The following is an 8,357-nucleotide window of genomic DNA, read 5'->3' on the forward strand; positions in this document are numbered from 1 at the left end:
AGTAGAGAACAAGAACTAAGTTTATGCCAATAAGGAATCTTTTGAACTGATGCGTCTTAAACTGACTCAATTTGATGGTACTACATCAAAGAATATTTATCAGCGTAAGTTTGGAGCTACTGTAAAAACAAACGTTTGGCCATCCAGGAAGAAGGCGACTGCTCTTACGTTGGCCTTGAGAGGTGATGCTGTCGCCGCGCTATCCCAAAGAATGTCCCTGAAGAGCAAGAAATCTACGACCCAGTGAGGTTTTAGAAGATAGTTAGTTTCACCTGGAATATGTCTACTATAAGCAGTAACAAAATCGACTCCAAAAGTCAGGAGAGTCCTTGCAAAAATTTGAAGCTGATATGCTTGGTTCGTTTGGAAGTTTGAATGTTGAAAATATGGCAAAGCAGGTCACATAAGAAGGCGTTAGTTCCACTCCCGCCAACCCAGAAAACTAAAGAAGGTCGATGCGAAAGGGCAATCGTCGACCTGTATTCAGCGAGCCCCAGTAAATACCTCCAAGGTCTCCTCGCGCTCTTAACACCGTACCAATCCAATAGTGCTTTTATCGCGTGTATAGATGAAACTCTCCACACTGTGCTGTTGGATATGATAAAAACAATAATAAAACCCGGCATACTAAAATTTGCAGCTAAGGTTCGGCGAATAAAATGGCGTCTACGAAAAGCGATGGGCGGAGATCCAGCAAATGTCTATGGTGAAAAAAACGCCAGATTACCCATAAGAAAAACCACATTTAAACTTCCTGTGATAGAGTCTGAGATTGAGGATTAATCATTGGAATGGACATTATGATCACCAAGGGCTTTGAGTTCAGCTTTTAGCAGGCTGACAGGAAAAGAAAGAAATTTACAATTGTCCCAAGATTGTCAGGAAAATTTTAATTACCTAAGAGAGGCCCTGAGAAGCGCACTTATCCTGAGCTATCCCTTACCTGAAGCAAAATTTGTACTGGACACCGACGCTAGCAATGTGGACATAGGAGTCGTGGCGTCTCAAATCCAGGATGGCTAAGAAGAAAAAGTAACCAATGACTTTTTCTTCTTAGCCTAGTTTTAGTAAGATGCTGTCCAAGCCAGAGAGGAATTATTATGTCACCCAAGAGTTGCTAGCTGTTGTCAAAGCGATGGACCGCTTCTATAGGTTCTTCAAAATGAGGAACTTCCTGCTGCGAACTGACCATGCAGCTATACCATGGATCTTTCAGTTAAAAAATCTGGAGGGTCAAGTGGCAAGATGGATAGAAAAGCTATAGGACTTTGACTTTAATACTTAGCAGAGAAAATCCATGAAAATATGCATCCACTATCAAGAAGAACCTGCCCTGAGGACTGCAAACATTGTCAGCTGAAAGAGGGTAAAGATGCCCAGTTGTTAAGAACGACCATCGTCCATGATACTTGGCAAAATTGGGATCTCGGAAACAAGAAACTAAGAGAAAAAGCCCGATATCTAGATAGTCCTAACCAGGAAAAAGGACGAGAAGAAGCCAACTTGGGAAAACGTTACTTAGTATTCTCCCAATGTCAAGTAATTTGGAGATGATGAAATTCCCTAATTTTGGACTCTTGCGGCGTAAAAAAGCTGACCAAGACGGCAAAGAGGACAGAAGGCAAATCGTTGGATGTAAATATCGGGGTTAAAGAAAATATATGCCGGTGTTTTAGGACGAAATGTTAAATCCAGCTTGTTCCGCATCATCTGTAAGATGATTGGATTCAAGTTAACAAAGACTACAGCATGATGGAATAAATTAGTGGAACCATTGATCGGTATTTGGCTAAAGTAGTTAATAACATTCGTCGTCTTCCAATTCTTAATACCTAAATAACTGAATTATAATCTTCCTTTGCCACCTTTGTGTTTACATAGGCCTGTTAACATATACTTTAAATCTAGAACTTAGGTTAATTAATACTAAACTGAAGTTAACACAGTAATTTAGAAATGTTCACTCTAATGGAAGAGCACAAATGGTAGTCACTGAACGGCGGATTTCACCATAGCGAGTCTTTGTATCAACCAAATACCATCATTACCTGGATGTAATCGTGTGATTCTACCCAACCTTTAATCTAACACAGGACCAGAAGCCTTTTTGACCAGCACCAAGGACTCGACCTTCAGCAAATTATATAAATTGCTCTTCCATTTGACTCGTGATTGAAGTTTAGGAAGGTATTCATTTTTGCAACGCTACCGCACATGCTGCCCCATGACCTGAAGTTGTTGCCACCTTTTAAGTCGATTTTCCCATATATCAGTAAAATCCATTTCTGAAATTGCTGTCAGGCTTCGGCCCATCAAGAAATTTGCCGGCGTAAGAGCTGTTAAGTCCGTCGGATCGGGATATAAGAAATACAGTTCGCGGGAAAGTTCTTGGGAGTACTTTGGGAAATTGGGAATTATTTGGATTTAAAGTTTTAGGTGTTGTTCCTCTGGATAGTAAATCTACAGGATTCTCTTTTGATTTAATATGATGCCAGCTATTTACTTCAATCATATCTTGTATTTCACTTACTTGCCTTTGTTGTTTTTATATGTCAGATTTTCCAACAGGACCGCACTGCAAAGCTCCAATTTAGCTAAAGTTTGACATTTAATTGGGCAACTCGACTTTTTGCCGCTAGCAAATTTGATAAAACCAATCCAGATGTCAAGACACATCACATAACGTATAAAACTGCGCCATATCCTTTCTCAATCGAATCGCAAAACCCATGAAGTTTAATTGTAACATACTATTTAAAATCTAACCATTTCTCATATTGCCCGTCAGAATTTATGGGTGGTAATTTTAAAATTAAATTTATTGAACCCGAATTTTGTTGTTAATCAGAAGCCCCTGAATGCCTCAAACCGAACCCGCGGAAGCGCTACCAACCTCAACTAAATTTTGCCAATAATGCTTATTCAACATGTACTTTATATCTACGATTATCGTACAGTATTCATCTTTAAACGTGGCCCTCACTTCGCCCTCTTGTGCAAGAGCACCAGTGTCGTTTGCCATTAAAACCTCAATTTGCGTTTGATACTCGCAAAAATAATTCCAGATTGGCTCAAATTTAACACATAAAATACCTCAGTTTGGTACGAAGCTCTCTGTTTCATCTAAGCCCTTAAAATATTGCTTTAATTTTGTCAGTTTATGCCTACAAATACCTCTTTTCACTTTTATAACTTAACACTCAATTCCTTTTTTTGTTCCTCGTTCATTTTAGCACAAACTCACGGCGAAAAAAGAACTCAAAACTCAAAGAAAGTACTGGTAAATAATATCAAAAAATATGAAAACGGACTTGCTCTTTGTTATTTCTTGTCTTCAGGTGAGCTTTTTTCTTCTTTTGAACTTGTTTTCCAAACTCGAACAGCACAGGTTAGACCATCAATATTACTTTAGAATTTTCTTTCTTTAACTAGTCTCTATTTCTAATCATCCACTCTGATAAGGAGCAAAAAAAATGTTAATAACTCGGGTCGTCGATAGCTCGAAATAAAAATCTTCCGTAAGACCGTTTATTACTCTCCTAAATCTATTTAGTACATTTATGTGATTTTTTGCGGGGTTGCTAGATTTACAATTATTCGAAATAGTTTTAATATCCTGTAAATATCTTAATATTCTTTTTAGTATTTGACATGTAATATGTTAAATTTAAAAACAACGAAACAGCAGTCTCTAGTCACCAAAGAGAATGGGATAACTTTCTTCATTTGCTACTGCTGGCTTATCGATCGGCCATCCATGAAAGCATAGGAAGGGCTCGAGTAGTGATGGGAAGAGAACTCCATCTCCCAGGGTGATATGAAGTTTGGTTGCCCGCCAGGAACCTATGTTATTGAGCTGCGTAGAAGGATGGATTTGAAAATAAAGGCATAGCTTGGACTCTTAGGATCGCGGACGAACTGCACAGATCTCCATTCCGCCATCATCAAAACCGCTATACTCCCGCCAACTCCGTTTGAAAACGACATGGTGATACCATGATGATATACGCGACCGAAATTCGCTTTGCAAACTACGGACAGCAAACTGTGTTTATAAATACAGCCTAAAAGCCCTATTTATTATTGGATTGGTGTGACTCGATTGTTGCGACGTTGCCGTACTTGACACAAAATAATAATTCTATATAATAGTCCCAAATAATAATTGTGACCTCATGAAATAATGACTTCAAGGCTTTATGTTCTTTTCGGGTATATAAGAATATTTATTTTATAGGTATAAAATGTTAGCCATTACAAATTTAATTAAAAGGTAATAAAGAAAGTTAAAAGAAATAGTTTATTTTTTAATTGTTATGATTTTTTTTTGAAGTTTCATTCAACCATTTGCTTACAACAATTATAATTGGCTTTAACTGCAAATAACGAACTGCGTTTATAAATCCAGCCTAAAGGTCCCAATTAACTGTCACCTCATTAAATAACGACTCTCAAAGCCTCTACGTTTTTTTGGGGTATACAAAAATATTTATTCAAATACCAGATATTATAAAATCAAAAGTTAATCATAACCAATTTAATTAGGAGGTAATAAATTTGTTTTATCTCTGTAATTACTTGAATCCATTTCAGTGTCCTGAGGATGACTTAATATGAGTCGAAACGTCGACATTTAGGTAAACAGGTTTCTGTTTTATTTCTGACCCCACCCAACAACCCTCCGCAATATTGGTAATAAAGAATGTTAAAAGAAATAGGTATTTTTTGATTATTACAATTTTTTAAAATTTTGAATTTCGCTTTTAAAATCTTATGAATATAATAATAATAAAATATCTTTATTCAGCAACTGATACAATAATGCCTATTTGCTTACAAAGCTGAAAATTAGCTACAAGCTACTCTTATACTCTTAACCTTCATTAGAAAATAAATAAATTAATTAATTAAATAAATAATAATTGCAACTATACTTATCCATTAAAGTTCACTATAAGTACAACAACCAACTTCCATACTAGCAGTCCCCCCCATAAACAATAAACAAGATACCTCATCTCAAAAATTAATTTCTAAAATTTCTTTTAAATGTATACGAACTGTCATTAAATAATTAAACATAGGATTTTGACTATTATAAAAAATAACAATATTTACGTACAAGTAAACAGACCAGTTGAATGGTGTGGCATAGTGAGGGAATTAAGTCTAATATTTCGACCATGTTCTCGATTCTTCGGTAAAAGTTTTTCATACAGATATTTGGGGCTTCGGGTATTAACGGTATAGAAATGTAGACAATAAAAACTTAAATAAATATAATATTTTGAGCCTTATTAAATTAATAATAAATCGGCCACAGGTGTTTTGAAGACGTTGTAAACGGTACTGTTGATCTAACCAGCGAAAATAAACTAATGAAATACAACAAACAATATTGGATAATGGATAAAACAAAAGCTTCAGTAAGTTTTTTCCTAGTCTTATAATTTAAAATTAATTTGTTAGCATGAAGCATATGCATTCTCAAATAATACTTTTTTAGCAGAATACTGATATGTTCTCTGAACTGCAAAAAGCTATCTAAAGTCAATCCAAGAACCTACATATTATCAGAAAAAGGAATTGATGTGTTAATCAGTTAAATTTTAACGGATGAAATAATATTTTTACGAGCATTTTTATTTGAAAATAGTATTATTTTAGTTTTGGCTGGAATAATGACTAAGTTATGCTCCTTTGAGTAGATTGAAATTAAATTAAGTTCAGCTTTAAAATTATATTCAACTAAATTATCGTTGGGATCGAAGTAGCGCAGAACCTGCGTATCGTCGGCATACTGGTGAATTTCTGCTAAATTTAAAACCTTTGGTAGGTCTGACGTGTAAACAAGAAGAGGCCCAAGGATAGATCATTGAGGTACCCCTGATTGAACCCCTTGATACGCATACATGCCAACTGTTAACTCAGAACAGTTGGCATGTATGCGTACTCTTTGTGGACGATTCCACAGATATGTTTTAAAAAAAAGTTTTAAAAATTAAAGGTTGATTTTTTAAAATAAAGGTGGATGTCAGGTAAGTAGCAAACTGTATATGACCACTCTTTTCAGGACTTAAGAAATTACACTCAATAAACTGACTGGACGTAAATCATGTGAACTCTTAGAAATAAAAACTTTAGGAATTGGAACGATAGTCGACTCCCTCCATGCTTTAGGAAAATAACCCGTTAACAAACAACTATTTATTATATTAGTAATAGGGTTAATGATATTAGGTAAACAAATCTTTACCATTGAAAGAGTAATATTGTCCGGTCCTGCAGCATTAGATGTAATAGCGGTAATTATATTTTGCACTGAATATTGATCAACAAGGGAAAAGTCAAAACTAATATTACTAAACTTGTTATGCAAATAAAAATTTATTTTCTCAAAGCAATTATTTGACTTATTAAATACACTAACGAAGAAATCATTAATTACATTTGGGTCAATTAAATTGGATGGAAGTTCAGAATCACCTCCAGAGCTCTTTTAAGCTCTTTTAGAAAAGCAGTCTTTTCTCTCCTAATCGAGGCAAGTGCAAAATTTCGGCACTCCTTATAATAAGTTCAGTTAACTGGACTTTTATCTTCTTTATATTTAGTAAGAGCTTTGCTCTTTTCATTTAAAATAAGTCTAAGACTGTAGGTTAACCAAGATGCTGCTTTCTTACTAATTCTTATGTTTTTGTCAGGAGCATGGATATCAAATAGGAAGTTAATATTTTGGTATAGAAAGTCAACTTTTTTATTTATATCTTCAATATAAAAACATATTTAAATTAACTTGGGCCAGATCTATCGAGAATTTTTCCAAGTCAATATTTTTGAGATCGCGAATTTTAATTATCTTTTGCTGAGGTTTTTTAATAAGTATGGTGAGGATACAAAATGGCATTTGTTGTGATTACTAATATATAAAGTAATGGTCCCACTCTTATAGCAAATTTTTTTACAATTAACAAAAATCGGGTCTAGGCATGTAGCAGATGTATTTGTAATGCGCGTCGCCTCATTTATTAGTTGGTCATACCCGTACGAATGTAGTGCAGAATATAAAGAGTTAGGTCTCATCGTATCTATGTTTAGGTCTCTAAATACTATAATTTAATAATATATATATAATAAGTATAAATGATAAGTCATAATTTACTAATATATATGGAATGATTTCATCAAGGAAATTCGAGATTTCAGATATCCGAGTCTTAGGAGGTTTATAAATAAAAAGTAGGGCACTTTTGTGGACTCCGACATATAATAATAAATATTCAAAGTCTACATTGTTGACGTTCATATCAACTATCAGAATAAAAAGTTCATTTAATGCATATACCAACACCTCCCGCGACTCTGTTTAGCCTATCCATTCGATGAAAAAAAATATCCGTCTCTTTCTTCTCCCCTTATAAGAAACAACCTGTATTCATGTCAAATGCCTTAATAAACACATTGGGTATGTATACTATTCTTTAGCACTTTTCTGCAGCGTCAGGTGCTACTTGTAGTTAGATTACACGATAATTTGAAATATCGACTTGGAAGCGGCCACCTTTCGCCATTTTCTTGAATAAATTTCGCATTCTAACCTACACGAACCCGACGTTGTGTCGACTCCGCAGGATTTTATACAGGAGTACCGTTATATAGGTAATGTGTTGCTTATATCTTTAGGTTTTTAAACCTAAGGTTTGAACCTTAAGGTTAATCAATATTGGAATTTGCATTTGTGGAATTTAAATTACTATCTTTAGAAAAGAAGTAGTAACAGTATAATCAATAAATTAATGTTTCTTAATAATGGCACAATTATTATATTTCTAATAATATGTTAATTAAAAAAACGCACGGAAGTGACTGGCATTGCTTTTAAAATGGCATTAAATTTCGAAAAAAATATACATCGTGTTCTAGCAATATAGTTTGCTAACCAAACTTTATGTTTACAGGGTAATGAACACACTAGATACTGGTGAAACTTATGTATTTTATATGAAACTGTTCAATTGCACCAAGCATGATAAAAGCATCTAAATATTTGAGGTGGAAAAATTAATAAAAATCAATTTTTTTAATAAATGTTGGTGTTAACTCTAAACAATATTAAAATTAAGCGAACATTTGCTTTGGATAATAACAAGGCGAAAACCGAATTTTATATTAAAATTTTAAAATAAAGCACTAAATATTGTTGAATCCGAAGACGTAGCATATGTGACTTTCGAATAAATAGCATAGACATACAATTATTGACTTATTTTATTGGGTTTTACTTTACTATTAAAGAAAATATAAATTTAGAAAATACTATATCATATGGTCAATTATTGAGAAGAAAAATAAAATAGACT

The sequence above is a fragment of the Anthonomus grandis genome, chromosome 4, assembly GCF_022605725.1.
Source record: "Anthonomus grandis grandis chromosome 4, icAntGran1.3, whole genome shotgun sequence".
Classification (NCBI taxonomy): Eukaryota; Metazoa; Arthropoda; class Insecta; order Coleoptera; family Curculionidae; genus Anthonomus; species Anthonomus grandis.